Source organism: Schistocerca nitens, chromosome 9, assembly GCF_023898315.1.
Source record: "Schistocerca nitens isolate TAMUIC-IGC-003100 chromosome 9, iqSchNite1.1, whole genome shotgun sequence".
Lineage (NCBI taxonomy): Eukaryota > Metazoa > Arthropoda > Insecta > Orthoptera > Acrididae > Schistocerca > Schistocerca nitens.
In genome coordinates, this window is record NC_064622.1 from 307,979,690 (window position 1) to 308,000,694 (window position 21,005).

Sequence of the window (21,005 nt, forward strand, 5' to 3'; positions counted from 1 at the left end):
ACCAACTGTGTAATTTGACTGAAGAGTTTGGAGAAAAAGAATAGAGCATGTCGTTATTAATGGAGAGAAGACCTCACACGAAAAAGTGACTTTGGGTGTACCCGATGGTATGCTACAGGACCATAACTTTTCACAATACATATAAATCATGCAGTAGACAACATCGGAAGTTTTATGAGGTTTTTCGCCGATATACAGAGTTGGGTTGGGTTGTTTGGGGAAGGAGACCAGACAGCGAGGTCATCGGTCTCATCGGATTAGGGAAGAACGGGGAAGGAAGTCGGCCGTGCCCTTTGAAGGGAACCATCCCGTCATTTGCCTGGAGCGATTTAGGGAAATCACGGAAAACCTAAATCAGGATGGCCGGACGCGGGATTGAACCGTCGTCCTCCCGCCAATATACAGAGAAGTTGAAAAGCTATAATATTGTAGTGAACAGCAGGAATACAAGCAGAGGATCGACGTTTGGTGCAGAGAGTGGCAATTAACGAACAACATAAAAAGATGTAAGGTATTAGATAGAAAAAACTCATTATCGTATGATTACGCAATTACAGAACAATCATTGTAAGCAGTTCCACGAAATATCTAGGTGCATGTGTAGAGAGAGATTTAAATTGGAACGACCATATATGAGATCTGTACCAAATAGGGTGATACAGTAAATAGAGAAGGTCCAAAGAAGAGCAGCGTGTTTCGTTACAGGTTAATTGAGTAAGCACGAAAACGTCACTGAGCTGACCAACTAACTCCAATGGCACACGCAGAAAGAGAGGTGCTTCGCATAACTGTGTGGTTTACTCTTAAGGTTTTGGGATCGAATGTTCCTAGAAGAGTCAATAAATACCCTGCGGCCTCCTACGTATATCTCGCTGAAGGACCACGAAGATAAAATTTGAGAGATTCGAGACCACACAGAGGATTACCAGCAATACTTCTTTCCACGAACTATTCGCGACTGGAAAGAGAAAATGGGGGAAGTGATAGTGGCACACACTGCACAAGGTAGCTTGACTGAGGTCTACAGATGAAGGTGTAAGGTTCGACACAGTGGTAATTTTTGTAAATCCGCAATTTGGTGGCACAAAAGTAGATTTATCAGATTATGACTGGCGTCAATTATGTAAGGGTTCAATACAAGTAGCTGGAACGTTCAGCGAAGATGGTATTGTAACCGCCAGCAGTGTTGCTAGATGAACAAAAATATGTGGTGGGAATTTCCCAAAAGACTGACAGTAACACTAAATGTACTCATTTTCAGGTACGGAGGCAAAGCGGTTTGCAGCCTGACGCGCTGTTAACAGACTACATTTGAAGGCGGTGATTACAATGTATCCGCCGTCGTAAATCTCTTGAGTCGGACGTTCGAAGGCTAAAGAACTGTGCGATTTATGTAGCTGTCCGGCAGTCGATTTGTTGTTAGGCCTACCTGTGCAACGTATCTGTTGTGCGGGGCTGCATCCGTAGACTCTGCAGGCGCTACACACGACACTCCCGCATAATCCTAGCAAACTGTTACGGAAAGACGTGTTAACTCGTCTTATGGTCGGATGTGAGGACTCGTCTTGGACGTCAGAGTAATGGGACGGAAATTTGTTGTTTCGCCTTATCATTAGTGATATCGACAAGCAGCATAGGAAAAAGTATCGTTACCTAATGTAGGTTGGTTCAAATGGCTCTGAGCACTATGGGACTCAACTGCTGAGGTCATAAGTCCCCTAGAACTTAGAACTACTTAAACCGAACTAACCTAAGGACAACACACACATCCATGCCCGAGGCAGGATTCCAACCTGCGACCGTAGCGGTCGCGCGGTTCCAGACTGTAGCGCCAGAACCGCTCGGCCGCCAGCGGCCGGCACCTAATGTAGGAATTCGAGATTGAGGAAGTAGGATTTCATGTAAAAACTTCGATAGAGAAGATTTGATAATGCTAGCGAAGAATGTCAAAATAACTTATCTACTTAATTAAGTACTGATAATTATTATTAATAGGTAATAATATTTTCTACTTTTTATTTATGTTTTGTGTTTTTGAAAATTAAATGAAGTGCTATTTCTAAACTGTAAGAATATTGTAAAAGTATATAATATTTGTATACTGATGAAGAAGATAATTATTTATAGTTACTGCTGTGGAAGTAGTAGAAAGGTATGGAGCATTGCAAGACACTATAAGTGTGTATCTGGCGATCTAAAGAGAATAATTAAAGGTTTTAGTATCACTAATCGATGAATAACTGAGACAAGTTCGAGGAATTTTTGCTGCAAATGTGCTGAACGAGCTGACTGAATTATGTAAATATCTACCAGTGTTTTTTACGGTGACATAGATACGACGGAGCCCGAAAAGCGTTGGGAGACTATTTCCGTTCAAAAAAAAATGGTTCAAATGGCTCTGAGCACTATGGGATTAACATCGGAGGTCATCAGTCCCCTAGAACTTAGAACAACTTAAACCTAACTAACGTAAGGACATCACACACATCCATGCCCGAGGCAGGATTCGAACCTGCGACCGTAGCGGTCGCGCGGTTCCAGATTTCCGTTCAAGCTCGCTCATGTCTGCCCATGACTCTCAAGAAGAGTGCTCCGAATTCTCGCCATGGGGCACACATCTCACTCCTTAGCATCTAAAATGTTTTAAAAAAGATAAGGATTTCCGATCAGACAAATATAGGATAATATCAATAACAGCAGAAAATGGTATAATGGAACTAGGATTCATTATGAATAGGAAATTAAGGTAGAGAGTGACTTACTGTGAATAATTCACTGATAGGGGTGCTCTCATCAGAATCGACAGCAAGTCAAGGTAAATAGCAATAGTTCAGGTATACATACTGATGTCACAAGAAGAAGATGGGGTAATTGAGCTCTAGATTGAATTTTAGCTACTAATAGTAAATATACTGCTCAAAAATGTCAAGTGGAAGAGATATAATGCACTTGGGTAAGACCCAGGGACAAAGGATTATTACAGCTCGATTACATCAGGGTCAGACATATATTCCGAAATCAGATATTGGATTGGAAGGCGTACTCAAGAGCAGATACAGACTCGCATCACAGTTTAGTAATAATGAAAAGTACACAGAAGTTTAAGAAAACCGTATGAAAAGACCAATCGAAAAAAGTGGGCTTCTTAAATGCTGAGGAAGTGTGAAATGCATTTCAAGCCCTCCAACTCTGTAGATACTGCCATAACGAATGTCAGAGTAGGCACTTCATTTGCAGAGCAATGTACATCACTAATATGAACGATCACGAAAGTTGGACCTCCAGATATACATACAAGGACAGTTACTGCAAAGAAACCTTCGGTAATAGGAGAAATACTTCAATTCATCGATGAAAGAAGGAGGTACAAAAATGTTTTAGGAAAGACAGCAATACAGCAGTATAAATCAGGAACGAAATAAAAAAATGGCTCTGAGCACTATGGGACTCAACTGCTGTGGTTATGTCCCCTAGAACTTCGAACTACTTAAACCTAACTAACCTAAGGACATCACACACATCCATGCCCGAGGCAGGATTCGAACCTGCGACCGTAGCAGTCCCACGGTTCCGGACTGCGCGCCTAGAACCGCGAGAGGAACGAAATAAATAGGAAGTTAAGACTAAATGATTCACGTAAAAAGGTGAAAAATCAAAAAAGAAATGGTCGTCAGAGGCACTGACTCAACATACAGAATAGTCAAGAGAACCATCGATGAAACTGAATGTGAGGACTAAAAAAATTAAGAGTAAAATGGGGAAGCCACTGTTAAACACAGAGGGTAGAGCAGATAGGTGGTAGGAGTACACTGGAATCATTTATGTGGGGGAGAACTTGTCTGATGACGTGACAGAAGAAGAATTGGAATTCGATATGGAAGACTTAGGGGATCAAGTATTAGAATGAGAGTTCAATAGAGCTTTCTAAGACTTGTGATGAAATAAGACAGACGGAGTAGAAAACTTTCCTTCGGAATTTCTGAAAACGTTAGGCGAAGTGACACTCAAGTGACTATTTAAGATGGAGTGTAGAACATAGGAGTCTGGAGAACATCATCCACACAACACCGACGACAGCAAAGGCAGATACGTGCGAGAACTATCGCACAATCAGCTTAACAGCTACTGCGACCAAGTTGATGACAATAATAATACACAGAAGAATGGAAAAGAAGAGGATCTGTTAGATGACGATTAGTTTGGCTTCAGGAAAAGTAAAGGTACCAGAGAGGTAGTACTATCATTATGCTTTATAATGGCACCATGACTTAAGAAAAACCGAGAGATGTTCATGGGATTTTTCTATCTGAAGAAACGTTCGAAAATGTAGACTGGAGCGAGATGTTCGAAATTCTCAGAAAAGTAAGAGTTAGGTGTAGGGAAAGTCGGAGAATGTACACTACGTACAAGAATCAGGAGGGAACGATAAGACTGGAAGACCAAGAACGAAGTGCACGCATTATAAAGGGAATAAGACAGGAATGTAATCTGTCACCTCTGCTTTTCACTAATACATCGAATACCAATGATGGAAATAAAAAGAATATTCAGGAACGGTATTAAAATTAGGTGGTGAAAGTGCCTTTCCTCAATGAAAGTGAGGAATAATTGCCGAACCTGCCCAATGGAATAACTAACCCAATATGCACACAGTATGGGTTGAGAATAATTAGAAGAAATATGAAAGTAATGAGGTGCAGCAGAAGTGAGATTACTCATAACATTAACATCAAAACTGGCAACCACCTTCTGGACGAAGTGAAGGAATTATGTTGACTTCGAAGCAAAATAACGCATGGCGCATGAAGCAAGGAGCATGTAAAAAGTATGTTAGCACAGACAAAAGGCAAACAGGGTCCTCTGGGAAAAGAAGTCTACTAGTATCAAACATAAGTCTTAATTTGAGGAAGAAATTTCTTAATATGTACGTTTGGGCCACTACAGTTGTGCACAGCAGAATAATTCAATTTTGGAAGACATAAAATTTCTAAGTTCACTGGCCGTGCATTGCATCCGCAGTAGGGACAATGTGTCCACAGTCGCAGCGTGTGTCGTAAGCGTGTACACTTGGTGAGCCGGAAAACACCGTCTGTATTGTAAAATTATTGGTAAAACATACCTTAAAACTGAATCTTCTGTTACTGTGTCCACCGACACCTCCAGAACGCAGCAGGTAGGCAGCTGTGCTGTTCCCTGCAGCACTGTACGGTGGTGAATCATGAACGGTGGAAAAACCAGAAAAGGAAAGATGGGAAGCGTTTTAAATGTGATGCTATAGAAGGACGTAAGCAAATTTGGTGGACTGATAAGAAATAAGGAAGTTCTCTGCAGAATCGCAGCGGAGAAGAACTTCCAGAAGATATTGCAAGAAGAAAGGACAGGATGCAAGGACACCAGGGAATAACTTACATGGTGTTTGAGGTAGATCTAGAGAATAAAGGCTGTTGGGGAAGACAGGGAGTGGAGCATAATTGAGAACATTGGGAGTAAGTTCTACTGCAAGATGAAGAGGTTGGCATGGAAGAGAAATTCGTGGTGGACCGCAAGTGTTGATAAAACAAACGTTCTGCATTTCCTTACCACTGTACATCAGTTATAATTCCTGGAGACTGTATCATCAGAGAACAATTTTATGAATGCTGTTGCATACATTCGATATGAGCTTTTACTCGTCTTCAGGTGATAACATTCAGTTTCGTCTTTACACATTCAGTGCTGAAGATGACTGTTTAACACGAAATGCGATGCTTTTTAAGTAAACGTAAGTCAAAGTATTGGAAGTGCAAAGTGACAAGAGTTGAATATGGTAATGTACTTACATAGAAATGGAGTAATCAGAATATAATTGCATATTTGACTCCAACGCAATCGTTTGAATCACCATATTTCTATATTAACACACTAAATCAGTTGTAAAAGTTATAAACTGTGGACGACACATGAACTCACAGCATCGAAAGTGTTTACATCCGAATACGGAAATTATGGTAAAAGAGATTAGAGATAAGGGCTACGGAAATGTTACACACTCCTTGTAACATTACGTGTGTGAAAACAACGTGCTGTATTAGCACGTGTTTTGTTATCTTAACTCGTTCTATAACAGGATTCGATCACTGACTGTTTTAGACCATCTGAAGCTGTAAAAGCAAATTAAAATGAGACAGTTGGTCTACTTGCAGTTGGGAAAAAAGCCTGTCCGAACCATCATGTTAGTTTCTGTCATAATTATAACATAATGACAATTACGACGATAAATATTACTTCCTGAGAGATCGATAGGATGGTGACTGGCGTACATACATAAGTTAACTGAGTGCAATGCGTCGCAGAACCTACCTAAAGGGAAAAGAAACGCACATCAAAGAAATTCTGAAAGATACGCTGGATTAAATTTCATACCATATTTGTTCCGCCATTCGTCCAAACAGAGACCACCGCCTTATCGGGGAGTAAAGTAAAGATTGTTGCAATGCGGTGTACATGTAAGCTGCAACCACTTCACATTAGAGGGTTCTCTCGGTGGACCAGTAATCCAAGCGTAATCCTCCTGGTATCATCGAATTCCATTCACATTTGAAGCATTGTGAGGCACGCGAAGTTCTCTTTCTCACCTGTGGATAGCTTGCTTTTATTATGACTAGCACTACCGACTACACACATATGTAATCTGAAGTCTGTGCATCCAGTGTAAAACTCAGAAAAGCTCTGTCATTACATGACGATGATCATTTCCTATGCCACCTGAAGTCGGCGCACTCTCAACACTTGAAATAATGGGAGGAATCTTAATTTATTTTTATGAAGACATTATTGCTGGCCAGGCATCTCTCAGCTTAGCAGTAGTCACCATTCGAACTGAATATCGCTCGTCTCGGTTTACCTTTCCGTGTTGTAGCGTAATCGTTTATTTAATGATCTACGTCATTACGTCTTGACAAACTACCGTAAGGAACGTATCTTCTTCCAGTGATTATCCTCCCCTTTAAGAGTTTGTCCTGTTTTATTTACAGGAATCTCTTGAGGATGTACTTCTGTGTAAACACTACGGCTTTCTGTTATTTCAGTTCCAGTAAGGGGTATTTCCACAGTTTAGTATTAATGCATCAGCCTTTCTCACGCAACAAGTACGCCGTACGGCACCAAAGCGAGGAGACGCAGTTTGTACAGTTTTCGAAGACTGGTGTTCGTTACGTAGCAAAGTAAAGTGGTAGGCAGCACTTACACTCTGGCCCATCACGCTCTGACATTATGCGTCCAGAAAAGTATTTAGGTACACTGTAAAGATACACAGCCAAAGCATCCTAGCCAACTTCTAAATGATCAATCAGAGTTTAATATTAGACGGAGCCTTCTTTGTAAGCAACACTTTCTTTCGTTCTCTCTAGTAACGTGCTCCATTCCGAATCACACACGTAATACTGCTATTTTAAGACTCTCCTGACTATGTAATCGTCGCTGCATTTTCGTCACTGTCAGAGCTTTTAGAACTCGCTCAGAATTTTATTGGTCGAATATCAAATGCTTCCTCGTATTCGTTCGAAAGATACATTTGCGTGTATACTCCTCAACTTAGTGAACGGAGATCAATGATAAATTGTCGGGGAGAATTCTCCGAAACACTTCTAAAAGAAGTGTTGGAAACACAACTGTCCATACGAGTCTGCAAATGAGTGAAGCTCATGCTTTTCTTTTCTTTTTTTTTTTTTTTTTACTATTCTCTCTTAAATATTGGTGCAGGCTTAGGTGATGGAATGGTTACGATCTTGGACTCGTGTAAGGAAAGAGAACGACTCAAATCTCCATCTGCACATACTGATTCAGACTTTTTGACAGGTGCTCCGAATCGTTTAAGGCGATTGTCGGTAAGGCTCGTTGGGAAAAGTCACAACTGATTTGCAGTACTACACTTCTCCGATCGTAGCTTGTTCTCCATCTCCAGTGAGTACGTCGTGTATAAGGGGCGTTATATCCCAATCTGCAACCTTTCCTTTTTTTCTCTCTTTTGAATACTGGTTCCTAAAACCATCATAGAGATCTTAGTGAGTATAACGTGGGATTCTCATCCATTGGCTTATTTTCAGTCACCAGGAACTTTCCATAAAATCCGTAGAATTTTTCGATTTCTTCCTTCAGTATCATTCGATAAGGTTCCAAGTGTCCTCCTCGGTAGTTGAGTGGTCAGCGCGGCCGAATGCTGTGCAAAGGGGCCCAGGTTCGATTACCGGCGGGGTCGGAGATTTTCTCCGCTCAGGAACTGTGTGTTGTGTTGTCATCCTCATCAACACGCAAGTAGCCGAAGTGGCGTCAACTCAAAAGACTTGCACCAGGCGACCTGTCTATCCGACGGGAGGCCCTAGTCACACAACATTTTATTTCAGCTTCCAAATATTCTAAAAACACCCAGTAGTAAATTAGCGCAAGGTTTCCTACGTAGATGTTTCAACTCTTCCTCAGAACTCGCCAATAAAGCGAGAATTTTTATTTCATCTATTTACAGGTAATATAAAATTCGTAGAAATTACACCAAAGTGATTGGATTCATGAACTTCAAACAGCACTGAATTCTCCTTTGTGTGTGCGTCATCTTGCAGCTGAGCCGCCAACGATCTCATGAAGTGACCCAGAGTTTCTCCTCAGTACGGAAACAGGGCGCTAGCGACAATTAGCGGTGTAGAAGAAGTCGTTGGCTGGGCAGTCCCGAGGGCTCGTTAATCTGTCGAAGCGAGAACGGTTCTCTTCCTCCGCACACAATGACCTTGTTCCACTCAAAGTACGTGAGTTGTGTCTAACGTTTCTCTGTTAGTGTTGGAGTCTATAATAGGTGTACGTCATGTTTGTGTTGTATGGTAATGAGAGAAGGAGGAGGATGAAACCTGGTGCCAGGACATAGCGGACTCGTCTCTAATAGTTTCGAGGAGTCCTAAGGGCTTAACGTATCCAGCCAGATGAATCAGCACCTACAGTGTCACATGGTCTCGCTTCATGGGACCCTGTGGAGAGCTTTGGAGTTTAATTCAGGACATAGCCTCAAAGTCTGGTGAGCAGGAACTGTACTCCACATCCTGTCCTCCTCTTGCCGACCGAATTATCAGCGTGAAAATTCCTTCCACCAGTAGGGCTAGAATCGGTCACCTCCGTGTGGAACACCACCGCACAGGCGCGAGATCACTTCCTTCATTACGAAGCGAGTAATTAGCAACAGTGCCTCATTTATTCATGAATTTGATTTAAAACTATATTTCACATAGTAGATCGGGGGGTAAACAGAGACAATACGTTTGCAAATGCCTTGCCAGTAGGTTTAATACGTTAATCAAACACTAAGCACCAATTGTATACGCATCGCTGACTGGAGGTCTACTTTGATGTTAGTTCAGAAACTGACCTCTGTTCAGGACGCTGCTGTTGTACAGTGTGTTCGGAAATTCCCGCTAAAAACTTCTAGGACTTGTATAGGGGAATTAATACATAACATTTTGAATAGGAACTCATGTCAGTAAACATACCATTTCCATGCTACAACCATTTAGTAACGCGACCACTTTTACAAGTAAATTATTACGCGTGACACGGCACATCACTTGTTTTACAGTTCCATTCATTAATAACCAAAGAAACAAAAAATAATCTTGATCAGTTTTCATAATCACTGTGCCTTTTCCAATTAGTGTGTGCCGCGCCTCCTTGGAGCACCACAGTCACGGTGAAGGCACCCCCCTTCTCGAAGCCGTTGCGATGGAGTCGGACGTTGTGTATGACGATCCTTGTATTCTGCAAAGGTGTACTCAACTATGTTGCTATAGCATTCACAAACACACGAACGAGGCTCGAACCAGGTCACAGAGAAAGTTTACGCGTCAAATGATATCAGATGATCCGACAAAAGCACCCTCCGCCATGACTACCCCATTGCTACCAACCCAGCAAACATTGTTTCAAGTGGCTGCAGCACGGAAACGGTATGTTTCCGGACATGGATTCCAATTCAAAATATTGTCTACTCAGTCCACTTTACAAGTACTAGTAGTTTGAAATGGGAATTTCCGAACTCCCTGTCTAACACTACACTTGGATTTGTTTTTCTGTAAAGACATTTTTAGTAAATTCCGCAGTCATTGTATTGCGAACCTCCTGCTAGCTTCGTATTCTGTTAGTACTGGAACTCCTTCGTGGGGAGACAGAGAGCGTGTGTTTTTCATTCCGAAGTGCTTTGTACATATTTGAATATGCTGTGTTTAAGCTTAGCGTCTGAGATTGCTTGTACATTTAATGAATGCCAACCTTGGCGACTGCTAAATATCTCTACACTCCCACTACCAGGAGATTTAATGTGAATATAGGTGCAGTCAATAGCACCTAAAACACCAGGAAAATGCGCTATTTGATAAAAATCACCCTCAGTTCTTCTCTCGTCATTTCCGGATGTAGCCATTTCGATGAATTCTTTCTTCAGTGAGGCACTCGTAATTAGGGCCCATACATTGTGAATATCTCTGCAAGCTTTGTTTTTAAAAAATCACCATCTGAAAACTCCCTGTAGCATAAAATTTCAATGTTAAAAGTAGCATCCACACAGCAGTCAGTGGGTTTCTTAAGAGTAGTTTCAGCAGATACTCTCTCATTCTTAGTTCTAACTGCAGCACAGTATGTTTGTCCAAGCGGAACTTCACCTTAAACCATTTGCCATTTGATTCCGAGAACGAGTGCGCCATTTTTCTTCTCAGAGATACATCGGAATACTTAAGATATCCCTTATCTATAATCTAAACGAAAGGAAACTGTCTAATTCACATCACGTAAGATTCTTATACTCAGAAAGCTGCCACACCACAATGTTGCAGAAAGCTTGAAAACGGAAAGTAATGTATGGCTTCGAAAGGTACCATTGTTACATTCATCTTTATAATCAATACAGTAGAGAAAGTAGTATCAAACAGAAAAAAATCTTAGAACTAACCTGTGTTTGAACCTGAGACCCTCAATGGCATAAGCCACAGTGCAGAGCTAAATCAATCGTGTTAACACTGTTTGGTAAATATCACCTTCCTAAATCACCTACTTATAACTGCTTATGTTTCATTCATCAACGTGCATGCAGTTGTCGTAGCAGTTTAGGCACGTGCTCTGTAGTATGTATTGCATAGTTACTGCTACTCGAGCCGCAAGTGAACGTTTATGAGAGACGTTCAGTCGTTATTAGCTGCTGTCAGAATCGAAATACTTAACTATTCACGGCAAATATTTCGAGTTTTTATTTCTAACTCTGTCGGTAAATGCGTATAAATCACTTTAAATAATCACATAAATCACATTACGTCTCCGAGAACTGTTATGAGATCAATTGTTATCCGTACTCATTATGTACATGGCTGACAGTTTTCTTAACCTGACCTAACAGACAGAACAAATGTTTTAAGATTTAGCAGTGTGAGAATGGCGTAGCTACTTATTTACGAGCCAAGAAAAACTTTTTTTGTTATTTCAGTTAGAGCATATGTGTTGTTTAGTAATGTCACTACGCAGTAAACTGATGATTACATATGAACCTGACTTCGATACGCAAATTTCCGTCAGTTAAAATTGATGCTATCTCACGGCGATATAATCTAGGATTAAAGTTTTTACAATGCAGATATCCGAGTTAAGCGTGATCTGAGGTCATTTTCTGTGCTAATCCAACAGCATAATCGCGCCTATTCGTCGTCACCGATTTTCCCCAAGATTTGTGGTACATACAGGGAATGGTCCGAAATAACAATGGCAGAAATGAGAGTTCTAGGGGCCAAGCGCGGATCGGGCGAGGCATCAGTCATTTATAGCAGCGCATTTAACAGCCAGCCGTTGGCGCAGCGGGAAGAGTACAGCACGGTAATCGAGACAGAGTGGGGTCGATTAGTTATGAAGGATATTTCTTTATTTTTCACTTTTTATGCTACTTACACTGCAGATAAACTGAAATAATGTTCAACATATTGTACTTAATAATATTTTCATAAAAAGTGTCAGAAGAAAAGGCAAAGGAAAATTAGCGATTGGAAATAAATTTCCACGAAGGCATTGTACGGCGTACACGAGAACTTCGTATACAAACTGAGACGCTTTTGTTATTTTACAGTTTAAGAACGTTAAATCCCTCAACTGGAGAGTTAGACTAGGGAAATTAAAGACAAATTTGTAAAATATAGAAACCCGACTTTGAATGGTAAAACATTTCCAGGGATCTATATAGACTCTGACAAAAATTTATTGCTTATGAATGTCAGATCACAACTAAATAAATAAGAAAAAGTAGGAAATTAGGGATGTAGCCCATGTATAAATTGAAAGAACCAGCGGTTGCTGAAAATTTAAGAGTGAGCATTAGATAACGATTGACTTAAACAGAGAAGAGGAATGCAACTGAAGGATGAAATAGGTAGAAAGATAAATAGCTAAACCAAACGTCCGAAAAGGTCTCGGAAGACCCATCGGTACCGACTGAGCACCGTGTCATACTTAACACAAAGGCGTCATTGGATGCGGATATGGAGGGACGTGTGGTCAGCACACCGCTCTTCCCGTCGTTATCAGTTTTCTTGACTGGAGCAGCTGCGTCTCAATCAAGTAGCTCTTCAAGTGGCCTCACAAGGGCTGAGTGACACTTCGCTTGCCAACAGAACTCGGCAGACTTGAACGGTCATCCATCCAAGTGCCAGCCAAGCCCAACAGCGCCTAACTTCGGTGATCTGACGGGAACCTGTGTTACCACTCCGGCAAGACCGTTTACCGAGGTAAAAAAATCTAGAAAACACATTTGGGTATCACAGGAGGTAATGCACTTATTGATGAAACGAGGATATATAAAAATATAGCAACTGAAGCAGGTGAAAAGGAATACAGGCGTCTAAAACTATTTCTCTTTTTTCTCTGTGCGGATTCAAAGCCTCTAAATACTTTATAAAAGAGAACGTGGACATGTCCATTGTAGACTGTACAGCATGCAACGGATTATGTTTTCCTTCATAAAATAATTTCTAAAGAATGAGATTCACAGAACGTGCAAAATGGCTCAGAGGGTGTGAATAGAAGACAAATGCAGTGCTGTAGAGGCTAGGGGAAAGACTGATGCCACCTATAGGAAAATAAGAGACCTCTGGAGAAAAAAAAAGTGGCTGTACGAATATCAAGAGCTCAGACAACTGATATGTGCTAAGAAGAAATAAAAGAATATAGGTTGAGGGGCATAATACTCCCCGAGAAAAATTAGAAGAGCTGAGAGACCTAAGTCGAAACAAAGCTCCTGGAGCAGACAACAATCCCTTAGAGCTATCCTTGGGAGAGCTAGCCATGACAAACCTTTTTGGTGTGTGAGATACATGAGACGAGCAAAATACCCAGTCACTTCAGGAAGAACGTAATAATACCACTAACAAATAAGGCAGGTGCTGATAGTTGTGGATGTTACCGAATCACCAGTTTAATCAGTCATGGTTGTGAAATATTGATACAAATTATTTACAGAAAAACTGAAAAACTGATAGGATCCGACCTCCGGGTGTATCAGTTTGGGCTCCGGAGAAATGTGCGAATACACGAGTCAACACTCTCTCTACGACTAATCCTAGAAAATAGCTTGAAAAAAGGAAAACATGTTTGTTGCGCCGATCGATGTGGCCGAGCGGTTCTAGGAGCTTTAGTCTGGAACCGCGTGACCGCTACGTTCGTAGGTTCGAATCCTGCCTCGGGCATGGATGTTTTTGATGTCCTTAGGTTAGTTAGGTTTAAGTAGTTCTAAGTTCTGGGGGACTGATGACCTCAGATGTTAAGTCCCATAGTGCTCAGAGCCATTTTTATGTTTGTTTCATTTGTATCATGCACAGAAACCTTTTGACAATGTTATTTGAACTACACTCTTTGAAATTTTGAAGGTAGCAGTGATACAATATAACTTGTACAGAAAGCAGATTGCAGTTATGTAAGTCGAAGGATATGAAAGGCAAGCCGTCGTTGACAAGGCAATGAGACACGATTGCAGCCTATCCCCAAAGTTATTCAATCTGTATATTGAGCAATCTGTGAATGAAAACAATGCGAATTTGAAAGGGAATTACAGTTCAGGGAGAATAAATGAAAGCTTTTATGTTTGCCGATAATATTTTAATTCTGAAGAACTCGAAAGGACATTTTAATGAAATGGATTATGTCTTGGGAAGAGGTTTTAAGATGAGCGTTAACATAATCAAAACAAGGGTAATGAAATGTAATAGAATTACATCAGCCGACGTTGGAAGAATTAGAGTAGGAAATAAGACATTAAAAATATTAAATGGATTTTTCTAGTATTGACAGCAAAATAACTGATGATAGCCAAAGGAGAGAGGATATAAACTGCAGGCTCACAAGAGTAAGAAAATCAATTCTGAAAAAGAGGAATTTGTTTGCATCTAATATCAATTCAAGCGTTAGGAAGTCTTATATGAAGGTATTTGTCTGGTGCGTAAGGAAGTGAAACGTGGAAGATAACCTACGAGAAAGTATTGAATTTAACTGGGGCAAAAAGAAATTTGTGGCACACTTTGACTTAAAGAAATGCTCGGTTGATAGAACAGATCTTGAGACATCAAGAAATTGTCAATGTGGTAATGTAAAGAAGTTCCAATGCCTCTGAGCACTATGGGAATAAACATCAGTCGCCTAGAACTTAGAACTACTTAAACCTAACTAACCTAAGGACATCACACACATCCACGCCCGAGGCAGGATTCGAACCTGCGACCGTAGCAGCCGCACGGTTCCGGACTGAGGCGCCTAGAACCGCTCGGCCACCACGGCCGGCTGTAAATAAGTGTCTGGGGGGGGGGGGGGGGGGGATAGGGGGTCGTGAAAATTGTAGACGCATACGAATGTTTGAATACAGTAAACAGTTTCAAATGGATGTAGGCTGCAGTAGTTATTCGGAGATGAAGAGGTTTGCACAGGATACACTAGCATTGAGAGATGCGTCCAACCAGTCTTCCGACTGAAGACCCAACACCAACAACGAGGAAAACAGTTCAGCATAATTACTGTTTTGTTGTAGGACTGTAACGGCATTCTCTGATCGTTTTCCTCGTTCTCGTTCACGATTCATGTTTCTAGTTGTGACGAAGAGCGCCGCAACATCACGAATCAGTACAGGTCAACCACAGAAGCATTAAATAAGGAAGATAACAACACGGTTACTTTGATATATATTTTCACATCTTACTATTTAAGACTTATTACTAGAGCAGATGTTGTCTGAACAAGCGAAAGAGTGTAGTAAACATGGAATCTCAAAGGTGCCTTACGAGCTATGAGCACCACTTCATCTTCGATACAGTGAAAAAAATTTCTTCTGCTGCAGCCTCTTTGCTTTCCCCATTTTGGGAAGAAGTAATGTGGATCAACACAAGAAAAATGTATTGTAAACACAAACTCTAAAAAGCATACCTTAAAAGCTATAAGCAATTGCTCAACAGAACAGATGTGTTGCACAGTAGCGAAAATGAGGAAGTGCTCATAGCACTTAACGTATGTTTACTAGATATATTTTCTTGTTATATGCCACACTACCAAGTAGCATATATGGAAAACAAAGATGTTGAAACATGTTGCAGCAGATTCTTTCACATTATCGAAGATAAAGTATTCATAGTTCTCTTGAGGTATGTGTTTGGGAGCCAGTGTTTACTAGACTTTTTTCCTTCGAATGATCGTTCCTAATTGACTGTATTAGTGTGTAGCTTACGAGAAAAGTAGTAGCAACAAAAATTCCAAAAATTATCAGTGCCCTTTTTCTCAGATCTTAGAAAAATATTATGTGTAAACATCAAGTATTGGCTCTCCAGAACTAGTAACAAACGATACAATATCTGTCAGGAGGTAGAAACGTTGTGAGGTTGAGCGTCTGTCCGGTTGAAATTGATTGGATACTTTATTAAATATTCTTTTACTTGCTGTCTGTGAATAATTCAGATGCTAATCGTTATCCGATATCAGAGCGTCGAAGTCAATAGACTGCTCTCAGGAGCCTTAAACACAGTATTTCAGTCACTTTTTTTTTAAATTGTTAAGACATACTGCATTCATAGTCTCCAGGTACAACTCAGTCGCCATAAACGGAATATCTTTTCACAAAAAGAAGTTTTCTCTGGCTTAATGTCACTAGGTTTAAATTTAAATTGGAAGTTTTTTACAACTATTATTTTGACATCTGAGCAGGACTCATAGAGCCACCAACATACATATGACTTCCAACACACTGAGTAGCAACGTACAGTTTGGAGATGTAGATGACAATCGTTCTATTGCTGTTCAACAAGACTATCGTTGTAAGTGGGAGTAACCAGTGACTAAATCAAATTCTTTAATGACCCAACAATTTACAGTCATGTTTTTATAGAATGGGAATATTTATTCTGGGAGTCTTCCAGATAAAGTTTGGAAAGGGCACGAAGGCACTGTCAGTGCACGAACTCCACAACGTCCAGTCCACACTATTTTAATTTTGATGCAGTTCACTTCAAGCATTTTTTATGTGGTTTTCTCTATTCTGGAGAGCTCTACTACGCTAATGACAGATCGATACAGGGAAACGCAATGTACATGTACTCAAAACTGAAAGCAACAACAGCTTATAAGAAAAGGTGTATACATGGACAAGGAAAAAAAATCCCGGATTTTTCCCGGATTTCTCGGTTGAAAATACACTTTCGCCCGGATGAAAATAAATTTTTCCCCGTGTTATGTGAGAGTATACTTTTCTTTGGTACTGTAAAACTCATCAGTCTTTTGAATGTTTATGGTTTTATACGCCGACGTAGAATTTCCTGGCACTTTAGAAAACGAAACTTAGAGGGTGGGGGAGGGGGGGGGGCGGAAGGACACGTAATGTAGTCAGCCAATAGCAAGATCCCTCTTAAGTAGCGCGAACACACAAATAAGAAAAGTTGATCGTTTAAATCAATATACATAGTGTCGCTACAAGAAAAACAGAGGTTTCACATATAATCGTAGTCTCGAATATTAATAAGCTGCAAGAGATGCTAAGCTTCCACACATAATGTTGATCTTTTTGGCGCGTGTTACACTTTAAGATATATCACACAAATGTGCCAGTTAAATGTTTAATAACGACGTAAATGTCTGATCTTCTGAGCTTGAAATTCTTCTTGATGGTCGTCCTCAAAGAGTTGATTTTTAATTGAGAGTCAAACGCTCTGTGATTTAAGAAATTCATCGTACATTCTCGCAAATAGTTCATCTTGTGTAAAACGAAATTTACTTTGAAAGTAACGCTTTTCAAACCACCATCCGCAATGTTTTCCCGTGTCCTGTTAGAAACTGATTCGTTTCGGCAGTTGTCAGAGAGCGCCAGATAACAGGCGCCACCGCTCCTGCGCTGCTACGAGGACACAGGAAGGCCGTGTGTTCGTACGTGTAAAACATTAAAAGAGCTTCTTGCACTATGTCACAAAAGAAACAAGACATCAGAGGACACTTCAAGTTCATCGGAATTTCGTGAACCATACTGAAATGTATAATTGGGCTTAAAATGCACATTCGTATGTCCAGAATCGGATGTGAATTTTCTTGAGTACCAGTACTGTATTATCTCATGTTTGGTTCTTTATTATGGCATAATGCCATACGAGCTAGAAGATGGAAAAAGTGCACTTGAAATGCAGCGAACAGTTGAAACAAGCCAACAGTGTGAAATTAAACACTTCGTTTCAAATAAATTGACTGCCTCAGCACAAAAGATTAATAAAAGCCAAGCGACAAAAATAACTTCATTGTTCTGCAAGGTGATTAACGCTTGACTGTCAGAAAGGTGGAAATAAAACTTGAAAATGATAACATTTTTTAGCCTTCCGTAACTATGCGAACGTATTTTAATTCACTTGATAGCTCCTGGCCACAGCAATCCGTTTTGTTTTCATTTGATGTGAGAGTAATAAATGAAGAAGAAACAGCAAAACCACTAAACGTAAACACACGTCACGTGGAGACTACCCACCTCCCCACCACAACTCAGACTGCTCTATGCATCAGCCCTGCATCTACGATATTTCCGAACCGGGGCAATACTAGATAGTGGCGCCCAGCCACACATCCGTAGCCAGAAGCGGGAGAAGGTACTACCCATACGCGATTCAATTGCGTATGCACAAGAGCCCGCCCGCAACTGCTCAAACGAATCTAATGTCAACAGCTGTCACGTCACGCTCATCGGAGGCAATTTGTCGTTATGAATCATTGTATAGTCTTTCTAAAGCCTTTGACACATTTTGCTGTTGGCAGACGCTTGTATGAGCACTATGTTTTGTTGTTTTATATGGCCGATTTCCTTCGCGACTTAAGTTTTATTTTTGTTTTTTCTTCCTCTTGTTAATGTTCTGTTGCTGCAGTATTATCCTGCAGACGCGGGATACAGCAATATCCTTTGTTGGGGTATTGGTTCTTACCAGTCAAAATCACAAAAATTTAACTGAAAACTAAAACAATGAAACATTCCCGGAATTGTAAAAAATCCCAGGCTTTTTCCCGGTTTTCTCCCGGATGAAAAAATTCTCGGGTTTTGCCCGGATCTCCCGGTTGTCCCGGGTCGTATACACCCTGAAGAACTATATGTGTTTGTTTGCTCGTGTACGGTAGAACTCGTTGTTGAAGGGAATATGTTAACTACTACTGAACCCAGGATACAGTCAAAGTTTACTGCAAGAAGCACTGAAGTGCACATATATTCTTGAACGAGACCACCACTAGGAGCTACGCTGTTGGCCGTTGAAACTGCTTCACCATGAATGTAGCATGCAACAAAAAAGTTGGCATCAAATTGACTACAGGCTTGGATATGAAATTGATTAGCATTTCAGTGCAGGGGCACAGATGGGGTAGGAGTAATGACATCTACATATCTGTACGTAAGGAGTGATAAGGTAGCCAGGTTTGTTACTCAGATATCTGAAGTTAATTTTTTGTGAGAAGACACCTGGCAGCACTTTTTGGAATTTGACAACGACAGGGACGTGGCCCGTCGAAACTGCTGCTTACTGTATCGCGATACTGCTGCTGTCGTTTTGTTGCAATACCGCGACTGCCACGCGAATATGAAAACGAAAGGTTTCACGCGGCCCATATTAAACGCCATGAGCGATCTCAATGTCCCCACGCGATTAGCGTCGGAGAGAAAGGAAATGTTCACTTGATCATGCAGGATTGTACATCCAAGTCACGTACTTCCACTTAGGAAATGAGCTTGGAAGAAAGCAAGTCAAGTTTAGATACGCACAGGGCGACGTCGTCCTCAGAACCCAGTATTGTCATTATAATGACAATTTTTGCACCCTATATTGACATGGAAGCATAGAGAGGTCAGTCGAGAATAGTGCCCCCAACAATACTGGACCGAGAAATGGCTCCACGTCTTCTTTTCAGGTGCATCCTGATCTTGTGTACAGCATCGCGATGGACGTATCCCTTTGTGGACGCTCTCAGCAGAAAAAAAGTTACGTGATTGCATTTATCGTCACCATATGGACCCAGCACCTGGCGTGGTCGTACGCGGTGCCATTGGGTACGTATGGTCATCTCTAGCTTGCAGAGGCGGTAATTTTGACAGCATGCGTTACATACCGACGTATTGAGGTGTGTTTCTGTGCTTTGTCTACGAAGTATCCATGGCGTTATCGTATTACATGACCACGCAAAACTGCTTAATGCACGTGTTATCACGACCTACCCCAATGCAGAGCACGTTTAACTGCTGCCCTGTCGTTGCGCGTTCTCTAGATTTCTCCTGCATTGGAAACATTTGGTCATGGGCTGCCAGGTGACTGAACGCTGCCACCCGCCAGCCACTATGATCGATGAATTCTAGCACAGTGTTGAGGCAGTATTGAATAACGTACCTTTATCTGTCGTACAAGATCATTTCAAGTTGAAGCACAACCAGATTACAGCTGCTGCTGCTGCTGTCAGACGTATCGTAAATGTATACTAAATTTTTCACCCTGTACACTCTTAAACTACGAGAAGTACATAAATTTGTCTCCAATTATTTTTACACCCCTCACCAAACATGTAATTGGTGGTGGGTCTAAGAAAGCCCACTGCGCTGGCGAAGTAGCTCATAAAAAGGAGCGGATATGTCAAGTCGGAAAGCTAGTTCCCTTCCTTTGCATCCCTAACTCTTCCCAGGACATATTCGCCCCTTTTTGTGTTATAATAAGAGCATTTTTCATTTCGTTCCCAACTTTTACTCTACCGCGAAATACTGCAACAACCAATCCGAATTACGTATGGCTATAACTGGCTGAAATAAGAAGAAGAAATACGAAACAATGCAACCACGACAAAATACTATCACCTTTGCAGTATTGTTTGATAATTGACGAACGAAAGCTTGTTTTGTCGGAAAATAAATTTTATACAAGTTAGCATAGAACTTTTTGACGATTTTACGTCTGTTTTATACGGACTATAAAGCCCTATGCCGTGTCAACGGTTGTAGCTTCCACAAAACAACCGGACGACCATTAATTACTTGTATTTGTCCACCTTCTTACAAAATTTGAACCGATTCACAGAAATTTGGAACACAGAAGTGGAAAGGGTAAAAAAAATAAAGCCTCATAAAACGTCTTTTTTGCACGTAAAATGCGAATGAAGCTAAGTTTTTGAAAGCAAGTTTTCAATTTTATCGTAAGAATGCATACAAACTTTGAGGTTTGCCGATGACAGAGACAGCAAAGGACTGAGAAGATCATTTGAAAGGAGTGGACAGTGTGTTGAAAAGAGGATATAAGATGAACATCAGGAAAAGCAAAAGAAGGATAATGGAATGTAGTCGAATTAAGAAAAGCGTTTCTGAAGAACAGAAATCTGTTAAAGTGGAATATAGATTTAAGTATCAGGAAGTCTTTTCTGAAATTATTTTTATGGACTATAGCCATGTATGGAAGTGAAACATGTACGATAAATAGTTTAGATAAGAAGAG